Source organism: Hemibagrus wyckioides, linkage group LG26, assembly GCF_019097595.1.
Source record: "Hemibagrus wyckioides isolate EC202008001 linkage group LG26, SWU_Hwy_1.0, whole genome shotgun sequence".
Classification (NCBI taxonomy): domain Eukaryota; kingdom Metazoa; phylum Chordata; class Actinopteri; order Siluriformes; family Bagridae; genus Hemibagrus; species Hemibagrus wyckioides.
In genome coordinates this window covers 9,831,175-9,854,215 of record NC_080735.1, presented here as the reverse complement: position 1 = coordinate 9,854,215, position 23,041 = coordinate 9,831,175, and the positions used below count along the sequence as shown (strand labels likewise).

At 35.8% G+C, this 23,041-nt stretch overlaps 1 long non-coding RNA gene across 2 annotated transcripts; it reads left to right on the top strand.

Annotated features, from left to right (window-relative positions):
• Window positions 1-2,373: 2,373 nt before the first annotated feature.
• LOC131346572 (uncharacterized) lies at window positions 2,374-20,008 on the top strand. 2 transcript variants are annotated; one of them, XR_009203640.1, is made up of 5 exons: window positions 2,374-2,603; window positions 7,342-7,406; window positions 18,731-18,901; window positions 19,022-19,105; window positions 19,194-20,008. It is a non-coding gene; the product is annotated as an uncharacterized LOC131346572 (long non-coding RNA). The 2 variants fall into 2 exon arrangements; XR_009203639.1 differs by having other exon boundaries at window positions 7,342-9,566.
• The last annotated feature ends 3,033 nt before the right edge of the window (window positions 20,009-23,041 follow it).

Here is a 23,041-nt window from a genome sequence, read left to right as displayed (position 1 = left end):
GTAGTATAGTAAATCTACAGAAGGAGCAGGAAATTAATCAAACTTTTAAAAGAAATAACGCTTACATTATTAATACCACTCTGTATAAATGCTTGCATGTTTTTATCCTGCACTGTGGCTTGGTTTAATTGCAAATATGCTTATTTGCTTAACTTGAGCTCTTTAGAATACCTTTGAAATCAATCCCCGGCAAACAGCTTACCTGTCATGTTTGGGTTAATCCCTGGATTTTATTCAGTCTAGTACATTCTCATCAAGAAAAGAGCTTCTCAAGGTCATGTGTAGGCAGCCACCCGCTATCCATCAACACGACTGCAGAATTGCCCTTAGGATAATAATAAGTTGTAATTAGGATGCTTTGCTAGTAGGCGAGAATGGAATCTTTTATTAACATTAATTGCATAATAAATTGGGTCCGTGGCCTTCGCTTAATTATCTTTTCTTAAACTTCATCATTTTAAATATGTTCGTTTTTTTAATACAGTGGTATTTTTGACGTGAAAATGGATTTTTTGTTTTGTTTTAATTACATTTTCCTGGAAGTCAAATGTCAAGTGGTCAAGTTTTCATTCAAGTGAGTAGATTTTAATCTGAATCAGTAATTGGACATTTAATATCATAAGAACCTCACAACTCTATTAAAATATAGATAGCAGATAAAAATGAACTACATAATTAGAGATATAAATATATTTTATATTTCAGACCCTCTGTTTAAGATGCTTGCTTGTTTATTGTCTTGCAACAATAAAATAATTTATTTCTTTGAAAAGATAAGTTGTTTAGTCGATTTCCCTTCTGCCAGTATATTGTTTTTTTGCTATTTGGCATTCTTGTGTCAATATAAGAAAACTTTGTGGAAGACATTAACATAGATAGTAAGTCAGTTTCTTGTGTTCAGCTGCAGCTTCTGTATCATCAGAGTTGCATTTTTTTGAAAGAGGAAAAAAATGTGTTGGTCATCCTCACCTGAACCTTAGCCTCAGACTGACTAATCATTCATTCCCACAGGCTGTTTGCTGAAAATCTGATGCACATGGCGCACAAAATTGGAAAGACTTTCAAAGAGTTTCAAAGTCGTAATCTGATTGGTTGGACTATACAGGATTTCCGTGAGACATTCACGTGTCATATATTTTAACAGTCCACCTGGAAGCCATTGTGATGCTTTACTTCCCTCATGGGAGCAGGAAGCTGTTAAGTTCACACCTGTGACAATGAGGATCTGCTAAATGCTGGATTTTCCAAATTATGTGAAATTCACGGTATAGACTCATTAATTTTCACAACTAATGAACAATGTATGGTTGTGCACCGATCTCTTTCTGTAGGAACATCGACTTTACATTTTCATGCCCCTGAACAAATGTTTACAGTACGTTGTTCTTTAAGAGGGTATTGATAAATCTATTGGGTGCTTTACATGTCAGTCAGATGCCATATTGGGCGGTCCTTGGCCAATAAAAGCTGCTATAAAGTCAAGACCTTCTGCCGCCAGTCTTCATATATTACCTATGATCTGGATTGCTAGAAGTGTGTGACAGAAGCAGTCATCTAAGCAAGCTCCTAAAAGAGACCTTTTTTTAAAAAAAAAAAATGTTCAAAAGTTGCCCAATGTCGTGGCAAAACAAAGCTTGTTTGGGCTTTCGGCTGTTTGGGCGGACAAAATTTAGGACAAAATATTACTGTTTCCATTTCCCACCTTTATTTGCAAACACATTTCACTCTGTGCGCCCTTTAATGCTGATGTATTATGGAGGAAATTGTGCTTCTGCATGCACAATGTTTTGCTTGGGCTTTTATAGCACTTTCATGCATAACCGAGAGAATGAAAATGTATTAAAAAAAAAATAAAATAAAATAAACATCAGATGTAAATATCTGGCCCAGAGTTTTGCAGAAAAGTGTCAGTGGTGAATAATTACTCAATTTGTACTTGATCTGTGTGTACTGTCCCAGAGATGATAGAAATGCTTACTTACTACACTAAAACACTAAAGCATGCATTACACTCAGCCTGCATTTGAACCAAATCATTACACCTGCACGGTAGCATAGTGAAACTGACGTCATGAAAACCCACACACTAGCATAACCTCCAGAAGAGAAAACACTGGCAGATGGTGGGTTGCTGTATGCTGCGTCTCCAAGCTGAAGATGGGTTTCTCCTCTCCCATGAGTGATCATATGCACTGAGATACATTCAGCTGGTCTTGGCAACCACCGCCTTGACATATGGAGTGGACAGAGAAAACCCCGCTTCTTTGCGAAGCGTTAACAAGATGACAAATCCTTCCTCGTCTTCTGAAGGTCAGGCTCGCTGCGTAGGAGACGATAGCTTAATTAATTCTATTAAAAACGTGCCTCCTTCACTTGAGCCAATTGTCCAAAGTCCAACACACTGGTGGCAGTGTAATTCATTTAAGAGCTTCTGGGAGTTGCCATTAAATAATCATTAATGTCACATTCTCTATGTGCATCCGTTACTTTCACTACAAAATCGTATTACAGAAAAGATCATGCTTCACGTCAGAGACACTGCAGAAGAAGAGACTGGCATGAGAAGCTTGATGCACTCTGAAATGCCTCAGGAATGCTAAAAGGTACAATATTCATTTTTTTTTTCTTCCTCTGGCTGAGAATAGAGGTGTGCTTTGTGGTCGGGTTCTCACAAAATATACCAAAAAGTCGTGAGCTTTTTAATTTCATGCAACGCAGACACAAGCTTGAAAGGAATGAGTGTGAAGCTTAAGGTACAAATAAAATTCATATTCATTACCACAATATGAATAGGAGGCATGCTATTGAGGATTTTTTCCTCCCGTGATCAAAGGTTTGCTTCAGTAACCAGACCTTAAACAATGCCTTAATAAACTTCATATTATATGTATTATAAATATCATATTTATATCATATAAAATTTATATTTTATATAAATAAAATATATATATATATACCATATTTGTATACAAACTTGTTTATGTTTATTGATCACTATTAATTACTCTCATTTATATTTATCTGGATGGATCTGCATCCTATTCTTGGTGAATAGAATTTTTCTCTACTTGATAATGATGCTTGTCACAGTGTTCCATGGTCTTCCATGCATGCCTTGTACACCATTTGCAGACCATGGCTTCAGCAGTCAGATATGACGTAAAGACAATCCTCCAGAAATAGCTGATCTTTATTTAGGGTTAATCAAGGTCACTTCACTGAAGGCACCTGTATGATAATTACTTTTGAACATGAGCTTGAATGTGATTGGTTCATTCTGAGCACAGTCACATGAGCCCCTCTAGAAGGGTATGCATACTTATGCAACCAGGTTTTTAAAGGGTATTGTTTTCTTTTATTCCCTCTAAAAAAATTTTTATATATATTTGATGCTTCTTTTATAACATTAAAATTGGAAAAAGATCTGATATGATTGACCTTGATTTCCTATTATATATTGACATTTGGCTCATATTAGCACAACAATTACTACTATTCAAATGATCTAAAGTAATGCAGGCTAGCTTCAGAGTTGCTTTTCACCTTCTTTCTCACTCTGGTTATAAATATCCACATCTGTCTAAGCTGTGTCTGGATGCTACAGGTATCATATTTATTGATGCCCAGATTATGATAGTGAAATGTTGCACATTGGAAAGCATTAAACAGCCATTACAGTTGGCCGAGCACTGGTGCACATCCCAAATCTAAATCAGTGTGTCAGGGTTTGGCCAAGGGACATTTATTTTCCTTTCATCAAGTCTTTATGAAATAAATGGTTCCTTCTGGATATTATGAAATGTAGTGAGTTGCCTGGATGCAGTCATGGCCCGTGTCTATAGCAGAGGTTCGATCAGTGATAATCAGGTTTAACATAGATATACATGTCTGTGTCAAACCAGGAAGCTATTGCATAAGCCAGAAAACTCTAGAAATGGACTGGGATCACAATAAAAGAGGATCATGGGCAATCTGGAGTTTCAGGAACACTGGGTGCGAAGTGGGAAAACACCCAGGATGAGATGCCACCATACAGAGCATCATACACACACAGAGAGACTTAAGGATTTAGAGTAGCCAGTCCAGCTACTGTCATGGTGTGTGTGTGTGCTGTGTATATCTTAAGTGAAGAGAATTATCGCCAAAGACTATAAACTTTAAAGTGTTTTATTTTATATATAATTTGGATTGCAAATAAATTATAATAGGTATAGACAGTAAAGGATAGATGAGTTTCCAAGATTTTTTTTATCTGAAATAATCGTTTAATAATTATTAGGGTTTTTTTTTTTACCTAAAATTTAAAGAAATATCTGAAGTCCTTGATTGTACATAATTATACAGACACAGAACTTGTTTAGAAATTGTAAACAGCAAAACTCTCAAGCTCATATTGTCTGTCGGTTGATTTGGAAGTCAGTCTCTCTGCCTTCTGTGATTGGAATGAATGGCAAGTCATTACCGTAAGCGATGACAACATGCCACATGATGAAAAGATTGGATCATCAGTCACAGAACTGTAACACCAGCCAAGTGTTTTCAACATTTACTTTATGATGGCCAAGTAAGCTCTTGATTGCCTTTTATTGGATGCCGTCTTATGCTGTCACGGTTTTTTGAAGACAGTACCTATCTGGGAGACTGGAGGCTTATTTAGAAATGTTATTCTGAATGGTTGAGTATATATGGCTGAAGGATAAGAGCACTCCACTTAGCAATTTATTTATGAATCATATAGCAATTTCCCCAAACTAATAGTTTAATTATGAATGCAATTTTATGCCATCTGTAAAAATATATAGACACTACATACTAAACACTGATATAATGCTATGCTGTTTTATGTTATATCATGAATTCTTTACAATCTTTTGCCACTTGTCTCCTAACTCCCATTAAATTTGACTCTACACTTATGCAAATTTTAGGTCATCTGATTGTCAAACCCTCCTTTTAAGCTTTTGTTCATAGATAAAAGACAATAATTACCCTGACGCTGATTAGTCATGTTACCTTATTTCCTGGGAGGAGAGAGAGAAAGAGAGAGAGAGAGAAAGAGAGAGAGAGAGAGAGAGAAAGCAAAACAGAGAGAGAAAGAAATGCCCTCCATCTCACCCTTAACCTTCTGCAAAAGCCTGGAACATCTCAGCTTCATTTCAGTTCAATTCCATTTTATTTGCATATCGCTTTTAACAACAGACAAGCAGCTTTACGGAAATTATATCAATTCAGAATATAAATTTTAAAAGGTATAAATTTATCCCTAATGATCAAGCCACAAGCCACGGTGGTGAGGAAAAACTCCCTGAGACTAAATGAGGAAGAAACCTTTGACGTTAGCAACTCTACAGATGGAAACTTGAGTGCAAAACTGTTCATGGCAATTGCAGTCCTGAGGCTATTATAGAAATTGTAGTTCTAAGCCATTGGAGCAAATTGCAGTCATCTTCATGTTTCAAAGTGGCACCATCCAAAGAAATCTCATGTATTTCCAGGATGTCCATGTGGAACCATCAGCAGCAGTGAGTAGGCTCCAAGTGATGAGACTTCGAGAAGAAGTAGGAAATCAGGATGGATCAGGCAGGTACAGAGAGCAGAAGAGGAATTTCTGTAGTGGCATGTGTGGAGAGAGAGAGAGAGAGAGAGAGAGAGAGAGAGAGAGACACTATTAAACACCACCTCTATAAGAACAGGCTGTAAGTATAGTGTTAAATCATTGGTGCTTTGGAGCTGTACTGTGACTGATGATCTAGGGGTTCTTGTAAAGATTGATAGGATAGAATCATACATTTTTTACTAGAATTTCACCATAGGTGGAGATGTAAAGTATCTGAAAATATACATCCAAATCAACACAAATCAATGTAAACATTAAATCAGGCTTCTATAATATCCATCTCTGTCCTTGTAATGACAGGAAAACCTGAAAAAGGACAGTGTGCATTTGCATCCATAGTTCTGAAACATTTTCAAACTACTCAAAAAATGCTGTGTTGATATAAATCTCTACAGTGATCCTACACATGTAAACACAAGATCCGTCACTGTGCCGAGAAGAAACATCCCATTAGTGATGGTCATGATAGCATCTAGATACCATATAGGCATGGTTGAATGTAAAGACGAATTGGAAAACAAGAAAAGATAATCAAGAGTTTACTTATGTTTAGTGACGATGTGCTGCTAGCTGCTAACGATACTGAAATGCTTAGGATTCACTACCAAATGGCTGGTAATCGGGAAACTACCCAAAGTCATTCGATTGGTTTGAATACTGAATAAGGATTACATCCTGTTAAAAGAGTGCTGACATCATGTGTTTTTAGCAGTTTGTTTTACAGTGCATAAGTAAAGTGAAGTGCTTGCCTTTATTTTGCAGCTTCATTATAAAATGTAATGTTCAGGAGTTCTGTTTTATTAACAAATTAATATTTGTTGGTCCTGTGGACAGGTGTTAGTTGTCAGAGAGTTGTGGAGGCGACAGACGAAGCCGCAGGCTTTAATAATTAATAGTGTAAAAAGAACAAACAGGAAGTGAGTACAAGCCAAAAGCAGTAAAACATACAGTACAGTCTATGGGCAAAGCTGTGGAGCCAAAGCAATAAACAAAACCTGACATTAACAGAAGCATGACTAAGAGGTATACAGAAACTGGGACATAAATTGTGGTGAAATTCAAGGTGAAATGACAAACAGGTCTGAGTGGCTAGTGAGCCATGTGACCAAGTCATGTGACATACAGTGTCACTTGTTAATTTATTTTAATCTGCAGAAAAGTCAACACAATTAACTGGACCAGATTTCATAAAAGGGTGTAAAATTTGCACTCTTTATATCAAATGGTGGAAATTCACATGGCGAAAACTTGCAGAAAGCGCTAATTCACAGCTAACTGGTGTACCCTTATAAGATGGGCTTGTCTAAGAAAAGAAAGATTTATGCTTATGTGGTAACCCTTGTCTATCATAAACTTTGTTTATTGAATATTAAACCATTCACTTTTCATAATAGAGGTTCCCTGGGGTTCTGTATTTGGCCAATAGAACATTTTCCCTTCAAAAAGTTTACTTTGTAAAACCCTTGAAGAGCAACGAACCTTTTACATTAAAACGGTCCTGGAATTAAAAGAATGTGTAAGTTGGAATCAATGTCATGACTTTTTTGGTGTTTTATCTCTGTTATATATAGAGATAGTATATAATAATAATAATAATAATAATAATAATAATACAAACCATCTATCTTCTGTTCAAATAACCCCACTGGCTCCTTTTCAGTGAAGCTATCAAAGACTTCTATATAAAGAATGAAGCAAGTGATAGAACCATTTCCTCATTGCAGGTTCCATGTAGAATCATTCCTTTGAAGAGTGTGAGCACTTATTTCTTCAAGGCACTGGCATTAATGTAAGTATTAGAAATCAAAACCATATCAAGATCATATTTTAATGCATTTCAAGTCACCTTTATGTGTCAACTAGATTCCATTAAAATTCCATTAAATTGCTATTTTAAGCTAATATTTAAGACATTAGTCTTAGCTCGCCAATTCTTCGCACATCTTGCAGCTGAGGGCAGAACAGAGTTGTTCATCATTTATGAATCAGCCATTACTAAGTCACATGTTCAGTAATGCTGAATTCTTTTCCTACTCCTACCATATCTGATGCGGTTCACTGACGACACCTTTCCACTAAAAAAGGTAAAAAACAAAAAAAAACCTCTTTAATGACACACTCCATTCCTAGCATTTTGGCATACTTCTTCTGTCTGACCTTTTACCGAGCATCAATTGAACACCGCACCGGTAAATGGGTTGCTCTGATAATTACTCCGATTAGGATTTCAACACTGAATGCCGGCACCCAACCAGGAAGTTCTCCCTGAAGCCTCATTAACACCAAGCTAACACAGGATATGATCTCAGTGTGTATAGAAAGGGATGCAGGAGAGGAAGTGTGAGTCATCAGAGCAGATGATTGCATGTAGATTCATGTAGTGTACGCACCGTGGATGACTGTGTGTGGACTTTTTTTGACGGTGTAAAGTTGATTGAAGATTTATTCCTCCAGTTATTTATTCGACGTACTGTACAAACTCCGCATCGACAATCTAAGCAATGTGGAACAATATTTAACATCCTGTTCGTTACAGACACTGTGGATCGCTTCACGGGGCAGACTCGGGAGGTAGGATGCAAATGCAGTGCGTTTAATTGCGGAGAGTCTAAAAAAATTGGAACTGATAGAAATGGGTCAAAAATACCAGAACAGGCAGAAATGGGAACAGAGGACAATCCAAAATTTCAGGCAAAACCTGTGACAAAAACAGACAGAACAAACAAGTACACAAGAGCTAGCAGTTGAGCAGTTGAAAACCAAACAGAGTTCAATATCAGAAGAATCACGGATTACGATTATATAGGCTTAGTAATGTCAAGGACCCAAAGGAACAGCATGTACCTCACAAGGAGGTACTGAAACATATGTAACTGAGCACTGGTGAATATAATGAGAGGCTGGTCACTGTGAATATGGAAGTGCTGGTGGTTGCTGGGAATTTGAGTCCATTGTGGCTCATTGTGTTTGTTGGTTGCGGTGAAATGCAGTGTTGGACACTAGGACGCATGATGCAAGTTCCCCCATACCCCACCCACTAATTATAATAATAATACCAATCCACCTAGTAAGTGCTTAAGCATCAATTAAAGAATATGCAAACAATGTAAAAAGTATTGTATAATACAGCAGATTGCATTCTTTTTTATCATTATCGTCTTGCTTTCTTTTTTTTTTAAATTTTTTTACTATAAAACAGAATTTTATGTTCTATAAATGATGTTTTTCTGTCAGCTGCTAGCAAACAAAACATCACCGCTGAGACGATTTGGTTCATTTTTAATGAAATGCACCGTAATTAAAAATTAAACCCATGTTTACTTTGAACCTTATTTCTGAACTTTATATACAACTTGACAAAGAGGTTCAAAGCAGCTGTTTAAAGACCTACATTTTCAAAGTTTTACCAGAAGGATAACAGCACCAAACTTCAGAAACGGAGGAAACGCGGCCGCAAAGTAACTGAAAAGTCGCAGAGCAATTTGTGTGAATACAAAAACATCCAAAACAAATGTTAAAATAAGAGAGATTTTAGAGGCGAGTGGAAATAAAGTTGTCACGGATCATGTCACCCCTACTGTCTTCGTTCCCTTTGGTAGTCACTCCATTATTGCATAAAGTTAAATCTTTGTCATGTCACTGGACACACCCACATCTAGTCACCAACGCTCGCTGTCGCTCCTGGCAGCTCTCATTGAAAATGAAAATCTCCGGTGGCTTTGTCACTGTGACTCGCTGTAGCTGTGAACAGGTGTGTATGTACGTATACAGCATTACTTTGCTCCCACACTATAATATTTGGCAAGGCTAACTGTAAAAGCATATTGTTCTCATTTGATGTGTTAAATTCCTTTTCACTTGTTACCTAAGGCAATCAATGAACAAAGCATCTGGCATCAAGGACTCTCTCCTTTCACTGGGTTCCTTGGAAAAGCAATAAAACTTCAAGGTAACTTTGTCACATTTAATATTGTAGAAAAGTCCATGAATAGCTGCTAGACGCTTTCTAACACCTTTAAAACCAGATTGAAAAGCTATGAAAAGAGAAGAACGTGTGAAAGGTTTTCTTAGGAGTAAAAACCTTTCACAACTGAGAAAGAGGCTCATACAGTTTAAGTATAAAGTTTCACAGGTATACAACTGATGCACCATTATACTAGACACTAAACATTACAGATTGTCCAAAAAAATATTTATGCCACGTCATACAATTTTCTCTCTTTGAAATGAACAAACCAAAGCATGGGAATGTGCTGGGAGGAGAGAATGAATGGTGTAAAAATAGAAAGAAGGAACAAGTAGTGAGTGAAAAAGGTAGCTGAACGAATGTCAGAGAAGATGAATAGCCCTTTGGAGGTATGCGCCTCTTCAGGGCTGCTTACCCTCTTAGCATGCAGCGAGCAGCACGGCAGCTTGAACAAGAGATTTGAGAAACGTGATTCTATTTGGTTGCATCCACATCCTCCCTGCTATACTATCCTTGTTAGTGGGCCCAGGGGTAAAATAGCCATCAATATGAAAAATAGTCAGCTCAGTTTCAGTAAACACTCATTCGCTTTGCTCCAAGCATATGGAAGCACGAGTTCAAGGTTTCCTGCTAGATCATTGAGATCCAGTGCTGTTAACATTTGAGGCCAGCTGCGTCCGTGGGTTACCTAAACCAGATCTTATCTATTAAGTAGTAATAATATAACAATAATGCATAACACCGAAGCATTCTACAAGATATTTAAGAAATGCTTGAAAAAAAACTGAATATAAACAATTTTATATATCAGGATATAAATTTCAATTTTTCCCTTTATTATTCCCATTATTATTCCCATTTTTCCCAGAGTTGAAGACAGCAAGCTAAAACGATCTGAGACAATATGAGGAAGAAACCTTGAGAGGATCCAGGAAATTTATTCAATGATGGAGGCCTGAGTGCAAGAGTGATCATTGCAATCAGAATAGGTTTCCTGATGGGAGTCTGGTTTCTCTCAAGGTTCCTTCCTCATATCATCTCTGGGAGTTTTTCCCTTGTCATCACCACCTCTGGATGGCTCCTTAGGGATCAATTTCAGTTTAAAATGTACAATTTATACTTTGAATTTATACTTCTATTCCTTTAAAGCTGCTTTGCGACATAATGCCCATTGTTAAAAGCTCTGTAGAAATAAAATGATAAAATAAAAAATAAAACTGAATTGAATTGAATGGTTTTCTAAAACAGTGCAGGTTTATTTACCGCTCATTTACTATTACAGACTACAGAAAATTCACCCAGTACCTATACATTTCCATGTGACCCATCCACATCCAGTCTACTTACAACGTATGAGTTTAATTGAGGTCAACAGTGCATTAGTGCGAATACGACTATAAATTTAATACTACAATGAATGAAAATCTTCACTGAATCTTTAAAAATATTGAAATGAAGTTTAGAGTGTCTTGATTCATCCCTTTTCTGTTTGCATGGACACCAGCAAGTTTGTGCAAAAGCTTTTAATCTATTTCATATCAGATGCATCAGAGTGTCTCCTGATCACACGCTTCAGCAGAGAGAGATTGGACTTGAGGAAAATCTGACCTTCTATACAAAGCTGTTAACATGACCAATATCACACATTTGCTAGATAGAACAGAATAGAACCGAATCTTGAAGATTAAATATGCGAGATATTGAACATTTACTTCCTTTGCTGTAAATATTTAAAAATCATCTGTTTGTTTCCATTTTTTAACTTAAAAAATCTATCTTTTCAGCATGGCCTCAGACTTTTGGTGCACCATGGTATTTTTATATCTATACATATCTTTAAAGGTGTGAAGGTTCTCATAAAATGTTTAAAAATGGGCCGTTTTTTAAAAATCTGAACACTACATTCTGCTTAAATTCAATCAAAGTATCTTTAATGATGGACATGATGAAGCAATGGGATTCGGATAAAGCATTCAATCTGGTCTTTAATTCAATTTGTCCTGAAGTTGTAAAGAAAATGTAAAGTTTGAATCTTTATGAATCACATTTTACTGAAATCAAAACAGAGAAGTTAAGTGAGCTCAGATCATTTTTTACAGTAGTAGGAATCTAATCTTCTACTTGCTAGTGACTCCTCATCTGTGTAAAGTTTTCTAAAAGCATTGAAGAAGATCTTAATGTGGTAGAGTAAGCAGCACATTTAATACATTTTATCAATCCATTCATAGAATATTTTGGAATCTAGCGCTCATTCATGAAATCTCCCACTGAATGTACATCTGTGTGTGTGTGAGTGTGTGTGTGTCGTATCTTATTGCACTTCTTATCAGAATGCACTGAAGAAGATTACAGTGTCGGAATAAATTGAGAGCGCTCACCCTATAAAACCAATCCTGCTGCCAGACAGGCCAGATTTGCTCACTTTTGTATTACAAGGAATAACTTATATTAAACAGAACAGAAACCAGAGCTTTCACCTTGGATGAAAACATTGGCGACCTGCTTTGGGGAACACAGAAATAACCGAGAACAGAGTGTGAAGTAATAACTATGAGCAAATCAAGTATCAGAGCCTATTCTCTAACTGCAGGTCAAGCACTGTTGGCTTTAAAATCAAATCACCTCACATCAAACAACTTCTTTTTCACTCGATTGTAAGAACCACAGGCAATTTTCAACTCCAGCAATCCTTTTTTCACTCCATACTGGCGACTTATTGCCCTAGAAAAACCAAATGTACAGTCTGTATACAAATAATTCATATCCATCCCATAGCATTTAGTGCATGCCACATTTTGTTATTGTATTAGGTATACAAATAAGTACACACAATATGCATATATATATATATATATATATATATATATATATATATAAATATATACATAAATGGTTATATGCCTACAGTTATGGTACGCTAATAGGTACTGGTGTCCAAATGACTTTCATGTACTTTAAATGGTCTAAAACATAGTTCCAGTGGGGATTCATATGGATTAAACAAATCAAAATAAATCTGGGTCATGTTCTTATTAATATGACCTTTATGTTTATGTTAGTTTGATATATATATTTTTTACTGATACTGTATCATTTACAGACTGAAAATGTCAGGCGGTATAGCCTTAAAAAAGCAAGATATTATTTCCAATAAAAGTAATCTGTCCGAACATGTATTAATCATCATTCTGCAAAAAAGAAATGTCACATAGTAATTGTTTTGTAAACGCTGGTTGGTCAGTTGATTTATTTGACCACAGCAGAGCATCTGTATGATTTACATGTTTGATATGGCACACACCATATGCTCTTCTGAAAGTGCAATATAAATAACTACACCAGGTTATGTATCTAACCCGGTTCCATAAGGAGGGAATGAGACGCTGCGTCATGGCTGACACTATAGAAGTCAGCCATGGTGGCTCCAAAGGGAACTACACCAGGTTACATATGTAACCCGGTTCCCTGAGAAGGGAACAAGGCGCTGCATCATGACTGACGGTATTTGAACGCTTTTCGTTCCCTCGAAAGGGAACTGTAAATAATTAGCACCCTAACAAAGAGACTAACATCTTTTGAAATCATATAAATTCAGAAAAATGCTGCTGTTGTTCTGTCAGCTGCTTCCTGTTCAGGGTCGTCACAGCGGATCATCTGGTCCACATACTGTATTTGATTTGGCACAGGTTATACACCAGACACCGTTCCTGATGCAACCCTTCCATTTTATCCAGGCTTGGGACCGTCACTGAGAGTTAATCCTTCAGTGGCTGGGTTAGCTCCCTGCCCAGGAATTGAACCCAGGCCACGGCAATGAGAGCACAGGATCCTGCCGCTGGACCACCAGGGGACATAAAAATTCAGAAAAGCAGCCTTCGAAAAAAAAATCCAATTAACAGCTCAAATATTCAGTGATTTTAATAAGGTTTGATATGACTTTAATCCATATAGCTGTGTCCACAATTCTGAGAGCACACAGTGGAAAAGTGGAAATAAATGGAAATATTTAAAACAATGGTAGTAAATCTTCAAAATCATGCATACTTACCATCCAAGATTCTGCAGTATTTAAGGTTAGATGCAAACAAATGTGTGATATTGAAATGTTAACGGCTTCGTTCAAAAGGTCATGACACTCGGATGGATTTGAGCTGAAATTGATCATAAGGGTTTACACAAACTTGTGGAGTCCAAGCAGAGTTCAAGCTCTGACGTTATTAAACATTCATTGTCACTGAACTTAGCTCTGCCAGGAAAAAAATGATATTAAAACTAGAATGAATTCAGAAATTACACTGATACTCATACTCATATGAGCTGAACTAGCTAGCCAGATATTTGGTTGTTTTACAGTATGAATGCTCCGTATTAACCTTAATCAGTGTTCAGTAGTTGTGTGTAATACATCTAAGTGCTGCTTCAGCGTATATGTAACACTAATAATAATGTGGAAGAGGCATCTTTTCTAGATAGCTTAATATACAGCTACAAGCATGTATGAATGATCTTGAGCGAGCTAGCTAATGACCTAGAAAGCTATTAGCAATTAACTAGCAAGCCAACTTACTTTTCTTTATATACTGTTGATAATGGAGGCGGTGTTCATTCCAGCATAGCTGCCTTGCTTAGTTAGCATAATTATTCATGAATGCTTTCCTCAGGACATTTTCAAATTAGCTGAAGACATAAAACAGTCATTTGCAAAGTTTTTTTCTTTCACCAGATGTTTTATTTACTCTCTAGTTATTTGCTTGATCACTAGTTTTGCTTTTGATTAAAGGGAAATTCTACTAGCGTAGGACTGCGGATGACTGGAGGTTTTTTGTGCTCAATCTCTGAAATTTAGATTCTAAATTCACACAGTTAAGGAGGTTGTATCTCAGTGGTTAACTACTGACTAAGGAAAGCTGTTGGTTGAAATCCTTTCACTGCCAAGCTGTGGGACCTTGAGCAAGGCAACTGCTCTGGTGTATAAACGAGGGAAGTTACTCTGGATAAGGGTGTCTTGCCAAATGTTGTAAATGTAAACAGTTGTCTACTCCAAATAGCAGCCATTTCATCCATACAGTAATGTATATTTCTAATTTATAGCAAATTCACAGAGTTCCACTGTTCCACGGTTCCAGCTCACTCAGTACTGGCTTGGTGGAAGAATTTGCATTAGAAAAACATATATCAAAGAACATGATGTTAGTGTGTGTGTATGTGTGTGTGTTGTTTTTATGAAATCTACTGATTTTGATGAAACCTACTGTTCTCTCTCCCAACATGTCAAACACTAAAGCATGAGCCTTTCGCATCACTGCATGCATCCCGTATTGCTCCTTTGTCTTCACTTCAGTGACACGTTCTGTGATCCTTATTTATCACCGAAAGCCAATTTGCTTCATCTCTCCACCACAGCAGACAACTGGCCTTGCGGATAAAGCTTGCGCTTTAATGGTCTGACACAAACATGTGAATTAATGAAGAAATCACAATCCATAATAAATCGTGTCCTTATTGTGTAGGCATACGAGGATAATATTTGATTTTGATATGTCTAAGCAGGCAATGGTTCATTAGTCATTTTTGTGTATCTCTTCAATTTCTATACTGTTTTATCTCTGCTCCCACAGCGATGCCTCTCAATTACCTCCCCAAGGCTCTTGAAAAATCTCTCCACATTTTAGCAGTTAAAGTCTGGAGCTCACAGCAGACTTTTCATGGACCAGATTGGATGCCTTTTTTCGTAAAACCTGAGAACCAGTCAGACATATTGTAGATTTTTCATCCCAAGGCTCTCTCTCTCTGTATGTGTGTGTGTGTGTTTGAGGTTATACCCTACTGTCAGGTCTTATACAGACTTCCTAATTTAATAATATAGAATGGAAAAAGTAACACAGAAGCTAGAATGCATGACAGATATGACTGATTTGTCCTGACTGCAGTTTTTCACCTCCGTCTGTCTTCCCATTCCATGGTGTATACCGTGTATAGCTGAATAATGGTCTTTGTCATCACTGGCAGCTGTTTGTAGCACTATTTTCACGAGTGTAGCTGTTGTGGGGGTGAGATTTGATTAGAATGATTGAACTGTTTAGTGCTGATTTGCTTTCCTGAAGGAATTGGTGTTATTGAACGATTCTTTAAAGTGAATGAATCATTCTCGTTCACTTTCATGTGCTGACTAACATTTTTGTTCATTTGATTCCTGTACATATAAAACAAATAAAAGCTTTTTCCTGCTTTTTAAAAAATGAGAGAGCAGTCTGTGAAGGAGCATGTCACTGGAGGTTTTGAATGAATCCATCCCTTAATTTGAGTCCGAACGAGAATGTTAGACCTACTGATTGTAAATGAAAGAATATGTGCAGTTTGTGAATGAAATAAACAAACTAGGTGAACGAACAAGGATATGCTGACCCACTGATATACAGCAAAAGAGTCCACTGGCCAATCTCCAGATTTGAGCCCTATTGAAAACCTCTGGAATGTCATCAAGTGGAAGATGGATGATCACAAACCATCAAGCAAAGCTGAGCTGTTTGCTTTTTTGCAAAAAGAGTGGTATAAAGTTCCCCAACAGCAATGTGAAAAACTGGTGGAGATCATGGAGCCAAAACGCATGCAAATCGGGGTTACTTCACCAAATACTGATTTCTTAATGTTATTTAGCCAAAGCATTAACACAATTTGTTTGCAAATGATTTGCATTTTGTTTTATTTGAGTTATTAAAGCTGCATGATCTTGGGTTATTTTCATGTGTTGTTATTGCCTTTATATTTTGAATTTAGGAGAAATATTGTCAGCAGTTCACAAAAAATGAAACAAAACTGTTCATCTCACCAATACATGAACCTGGAAGAAAAAAACATAAGGAACTGATTATTTTGCAGTGGTCTCTTATTTTTTTTTCCAGAGCTGTATGTGTGTCATTCATTCAGATTGTCGCTTTTCAACAGGAAGACAAAAAGGCCAGAGCAGTGTATTTCAACTCTGACAAGTCTGTATGTTTTTGTGTCATTCATAGCACAATCCACTATAGACAAATATATATATACAAAAATGACTGATGAATATTTATTTATTTTTTTAAATATTATAACATTGAAAACCACTGCATGTATTACATTATATCATGTAAAAAATGTTCAGTCAGTGCAGGTTTAATTTGAGATTGAGGTACCAGGATATCTCATCTGTGATCACTCTCTCAAAATGAACCTGCGCTGACTGAACGGTCCCGGAAATAAATTCACCAGACCTTCTCTTTGTGTATTGGACCTGCCAGCCTTAATAAATCGTATACTAAAGCTTGTTTCTTGAAAACATGGAGGTTTTAAATGAACGTATTGATTGAATGAAATAATAATAATAAAGAAAAAGACAAATCTGTGATAAATCCCTGGGATAAATAGAAGTGACCACCGCTAGCTGTATCCAATCCAACTTGAACCTATATGGTGCATGCATCATCACAAACATGTATGTTGAACACAACAATATCGACTCACCATATTTGTTTCATTTTGGTGTCATTATACGCATTACGGCACTTCACCTCTTCTGTATTCCTCAACGTTCCCTCAATGTGTATAGCATAAGTCAGGCTGGATATGCACATATAACCATATACTGTATATAATACAGTAAAAAAAAACACATACGCAAGCTGCTTAACTTCCTGAGCAAGTGCTTACCCGAATTTCAGGTTCAGGTGGAATCACGACACAGTTCCAGTGCGACAAACTCACACCACCTCCTACAGGTAGTCTCCAGTTCGGTACCACGAGTGCTTCCTGGTTCTGCATGACAGATTTCACATTACTGTTGTTCCATGCTGTGTTTCAGACTAAACTGCCAGTGTGAAGCCTCCAAAGTGCTAATCAAAATATATACCTTGCCTCCAAAGACGCTTTTGTTTTATTTTTTATTAGTCAAGTGATTGTGGTTGTGAGATTCTAATGACTGTGTCCCTGATTTGTGCAACCGGTGTTACAAGTAACCCTATATTATAATCAGCCCCAGTCTCCAGTACTACAGTAGCAGCTCTTTTTTTTTTGCCGTTCTCTTTCAGCACTACTTCACATAAGGAAGATTTATTTATTTTTCAGGCTGATTTATGTTGTGCCAAGTGAGTCTGTAGCTCAGTTACGTCTGGTAAGTTAGTGTCATATAATGTCACTGAAGTGAAACCAATATACTGTACCGTATTTTATTATGTCACGGAGTTGCTATAAGCATCCATACAACTATGATGAACAGCAAAATGAAACTTGACCTGCTTAAGAGCCAAAAAATAATATCTTTACACAAGTGTTAATTGTTTTCATTTTCCATTCAGTTCATTTATAAAAGAAAGCATTGCCATGATACAGCGAAATAACGCTCTCTTAAAGAACTGGTTCAAAACATCACTGTTATGTAACTCACTAGAAGTCACTTATCAGGACGTTGTGTACTGTACATCCACCAGGAAGTGTCTCACAACCAAATGTCCATAATGATCATTCAACTCGGGTGTTAGGTAAAAAAAAAAAGAGAGAGAGAGAAAAGCAAGAATAATATTATATGATGCCTTTGTTAATGTATGTACAGTATGTTGTGATGAAAAGTGTTATTTGGTGCTATAAATATTCTCCTTGCGATTAAGCATTCCTAAAACTGAACAAATCTCTTTTGGTAATCTTTGTGAAAGGAAGCATCTCAGAGGATTCACCTTCTTTTCTTATTCATTACCTGCCAGGACACACATTTGTATGGCAAGACACACACACACACACACACACACACACACACTAATTAATTAATGGTTTCCAAGGACAGAGTTTTGAGAGACAGGTGTGAAGAGTGTACCCGTCTGCACAGGGAGTAGGTAGGAGTGATGAAAGAAATGAACAAAGAAGGAGGCAGACCCCAATAATTGCTGCCTCAAGGGAGAAAAATACACCTTACAGCTGAGGCTGGCTTAGTCTGATTGACCACTAAAAGTGCAACCCAGGAATTATGCACAAGCGGCGATCAGTAATGAATTGAGTTTCACCTCTGAGTGAATATTTCCTGTAGCGAATGAAATAAAGTTCCAATGTTGCAAAGTCCTAAAGCTGACCGTATGTTTGTCCATGTGTTTATTAACTTTATTGGCTTTCCTTCAAACGTACAGATGTGGACACGGTGCACATACACGTATAATTGCAAAGGAAAAGGAGAGAAATTGTGAGGTGTAGAAAAGAGGAAGAGGCTGGAAAGAGACGGATAATAATTACAGGTGGCACAGGGGAGCCCAACAAAATGAGATCTTTTTCACTTGGGGAAGAAGCAAAAGACAGACAAGGTTTCTTCTTCTTCTTTTTCTTCTTAAATAAAAACACATCTGATGATACGCATATGCACATCATTATGTTATTTTCAACAAGATTTCAGCGTGGTTTAACTTCATTTCTTTCTACTTCAGATTCTGTTTTCAGTCCCTCAGCATCCACAATACACAAAAAACCCAACATCCAAGCACTTGAACCTCCAAATCACTCCCACTCAGGTCAGTAGCTGCTTTTGTCAAAAAAGTATGTAAAAATATGAATGATGTATTATTTATTATTCATCCTTTCTGTGTATTCATTCCTCAGGCTTTTGGATTAACAATAAACACCACCCCATCTCTCTGACACAGACGCAGCTTCTTTCCAGTATTTTTATTCCTGTATTTTACAGGCATAACTCATAAATCATCAAGCTAAATCTCAGCTCACATAGACTCCGGATCACAGCTCATTGTAGGCGTGGGTTGTATAACATCTGCATTATAAAATACAGTTATTAGCTGGGATTAGAAGCTATTCATTTTTCATTTTGATTCATTCGGAACAGAAACAAAACTGCTCCAGCTTTCCACAAGACCTCTTTAGTAAGAAGTCACTTACAATGAAATAAAATTATAAAATAGATGAAACTCTTTACCAGCACACTGGCTACCGGTGAATGGAAATGGACTTATCAGACATTTTCCATCAGTATAAACAAATTATTTTATGGCTGCAGGTCTGATATAAAATAAGTCAGGACTGGTTTTGACTGTGACGTTTCGGGTTTTTCCCTCTGTTGGATAACCTCACACAGAATTTTAGTGGTTGAAGACAATGCCTTCAAATTTAAGCTGGGGGGGGCATCCCAGAGGGCAGAAATGGGTTTGATATCACCATTTACTATGAAGAAACATTTGTGGGAAATTATTATTATCATTATTATTATTATTATTATTATTATTATTATTATTATGAATAATTTTATTATTTTTTAATCATTTTTTACAATATATATTTATCCAAATAAGTGTGTGTATTTGCCCTATGATGGGTTGGCACTCCGTCCAGGGTGTATCCTGCCTTGATGCCCAATGATGCCTATAGTCACAGGATCCCTGTGACCCAGGAATATAGCAGATAAGCGGTACAGACAATAAAATGAAAAAAAAAATGGAAAAAAATATATTCATCTATTTTTTCTCTTTTTTTAAATAATATTTAAAAAATATTTATTTATTTATTTATTTATTTATTTATTTATTTATTTATTTATTTATTTATCCTAAATAATACATAATTAAAATGTTGTAAAATATTTTAAACAATTAAATAAATAAATAATACTTCTGAAAAACTTTAATTTCTTAAAGCACTGAGTGTCTACTTTCATATCAGACTGTGGATTGTGACATGACAAAGAAATTCAGCTCTGAACTTCGACACAACAAAACAGGTGCAAATTCTATATTTGGGCCACTGATAAAGTTCTTCACATATGATACTCTGCTTAAACATGGTACGAAAACATTGCATTTAACCATTTAACTTACTGTTGTGAGTCCTGACTCCTATAGCTGTAGTGATCAAATGAATCACTTCAAATGTAAAAATATAGCTTCACCATTATAGCCTCATATAAAGTATCACGTGATCAACCAATCGATTTAAGTGGCTTGTATTATAAACACTAATTCAAACAGACATATGTAAAGATTAGACGACCCCCCCCACCAGTAGCCTCCTCCTAATTTACCTCCTCATTAAGTTCTTTATTTCTTTTACTCATTTGCTGTTGTAAGTTCATCGAGTGCATGCTACCACTGTGATAATAATAAGGGTCAATATTTCAGGGAAGCACAGACCCCCCTCTATGGAAAAAGTAAAGATTTATTCATTTTAATTATGGGTTGGTATCTAATGCAACACTTACTCCAAGCTTCTAGGAATAAACAAATATTTCTTCTGAACTTAAAAACTACACTCACTGGCCACTTTATTAGGGACTGCTAATTCATATAATTATCCAGTCCGCCAGTCATGTACAGGCAGAATATTCATGTCTAAAGACATGCAAAAACCAGCTCAAGAGCATAATATTCACATCAAATATCAGAATGGAAATAATATGATTTCAGTGATGTTTACTTTTCATGAAATGCTTGATTGTGACAGACAGGTTAGTAAATTTTGATGTTAATTTGTTGTTTTTATTTAATTCAGACTGCAGAAAGAAGTCACAATATTCCAAACAATATCAATGAAATATTGTTAAATTGACATTTTCAGCTGTAAGAGCTCTGTTTATATTTAAATATATAAGTTCATCCAAAAATATCATTCAAAGTGCTGCATTTACATATACACAACTATCATATAATATTTTATATAGTGCATTTACATGATAGACATCTTTTTAATTCTGTTGGTTTAAATATTCTATCAGAAATTGATCTTTTATATATATATATATATATATATATATATATATACCACTCTTTACAGCCGTTATGAGCAGACGAGTCTCTCAGAAGGCACAATATATCAGACCATGAGGCAGAAGACATCCTGTGTGCCTCCATACAGAGTGAAAGTTACTGAGATCATGTTTTCCTTCAGTCTAATGTTTGGTGTAAATATTAACCAAAGCTCTAAAACTTGTTGTACAGGAGCTCCAGATGTATACTACATAATAGTTGTACTTGTTCTGTTAATGATCTGAATCCATATATTATTATTATATATTTTTTTAAATATATTTTATTTATTATATATATATATATATATATATATATATATATATATATATATATATATATATATATATATATATATATATATATTCCCTCTCCTTCCTGTATAGTAAAATTTATAGTTTTTTTGAAAGTCTATAATTAGTCTATTTTTGTTAGATTTATTTTTGTTCTATTTTATTCAATATTTATTATATTTAATTTTGTTTTTTTTTATTCAATTTTAATGAGATTTGTAATTCAATTTTTATTCAATTTTACTATATTTGTATTCTGTTTTAATGATGCAGACAGTCACAAAAATACACAAACCCGAGGCTACTGTAGGTCATGCTAAAATGTGAGCCATTCTGAGGCACATTATGAGCATTTTTATGCATTCTGTACATAAAATGAAATGTTCTAACAAGGCCGCACGCCTTGGAGACATTCTTTATTTGATATTAAAATGATAATGAAGTCTTCCAATTTCACTCCTCCTTCTGTCTTATCTTCCCAAAACAGCCGAGAGCCACTAAATAAACTGAGAGCCACATAAAATGGAGTGACCTGTAAAGTCATTATGTTTTGTAGCATTAAAAAAAAAGAAGAAATCCCCAAACTGTGTCACATGGCCTTTAAGTGACATTTTGTTAGAAGTTATTGCCGCTTCATACACACATTCAAAGAAACATCCTTTGCACACACTTTTTGTCTGAGCAATGCACACACTAATAAATCTTCATCAGTGACAAATGTGACTCTAGATTAATTACTTCATTTTAAAAGCGGCTAAAGGACTGCACAGAGGAGTGTTCCCTAAAAAAAATAAAATTAATGGAGTCTGATAATTTAGTCTTGAGACCGGAGAGAAAACCATTAAGCAGGATTCAGAGGCTTGAGAGCAGTTTTGCATGAATGGACACAGGAACGAGTTTTCAGGAAATGTTTTTGTTTTAATCCTGTATATTAACCTGTAATACAATGAGCGCCATATCGTATCACAAAGAAAGCACTAGATGGAAATTCAGAAGCAGAAGTGCAATCTAATCTTTCTATGGCATGGAGCATTATTCACGAAACTATTTAGAGCTAAAAGCAGAACTATAACGAACTCCTGACTCATAAACGAGAGACATAATTGGTTTAATAAAACATCTTTAAAGACATCTTTATAGCCCTCAAACTGATCTACTGAAATCTAGAAAAATCTAGATACTCGATACAGGGCTCTTGTGAAAAATTCCCAAAAACTTGAAACCCCTTTTTCAAGACTACAGTGCTAACAAATTCTAGATTTTTCTACCTTTCCCTTTTCTGTCACTTCATCTCCCTTCAATCATTATGGTTTATCTATTATTAAAAAAAAAACAAAAAACAATTTTTTATATATTTTTTGTAGAACTGTAAGAATAATGCATTCTATGTTCCTTTTTATTTCTC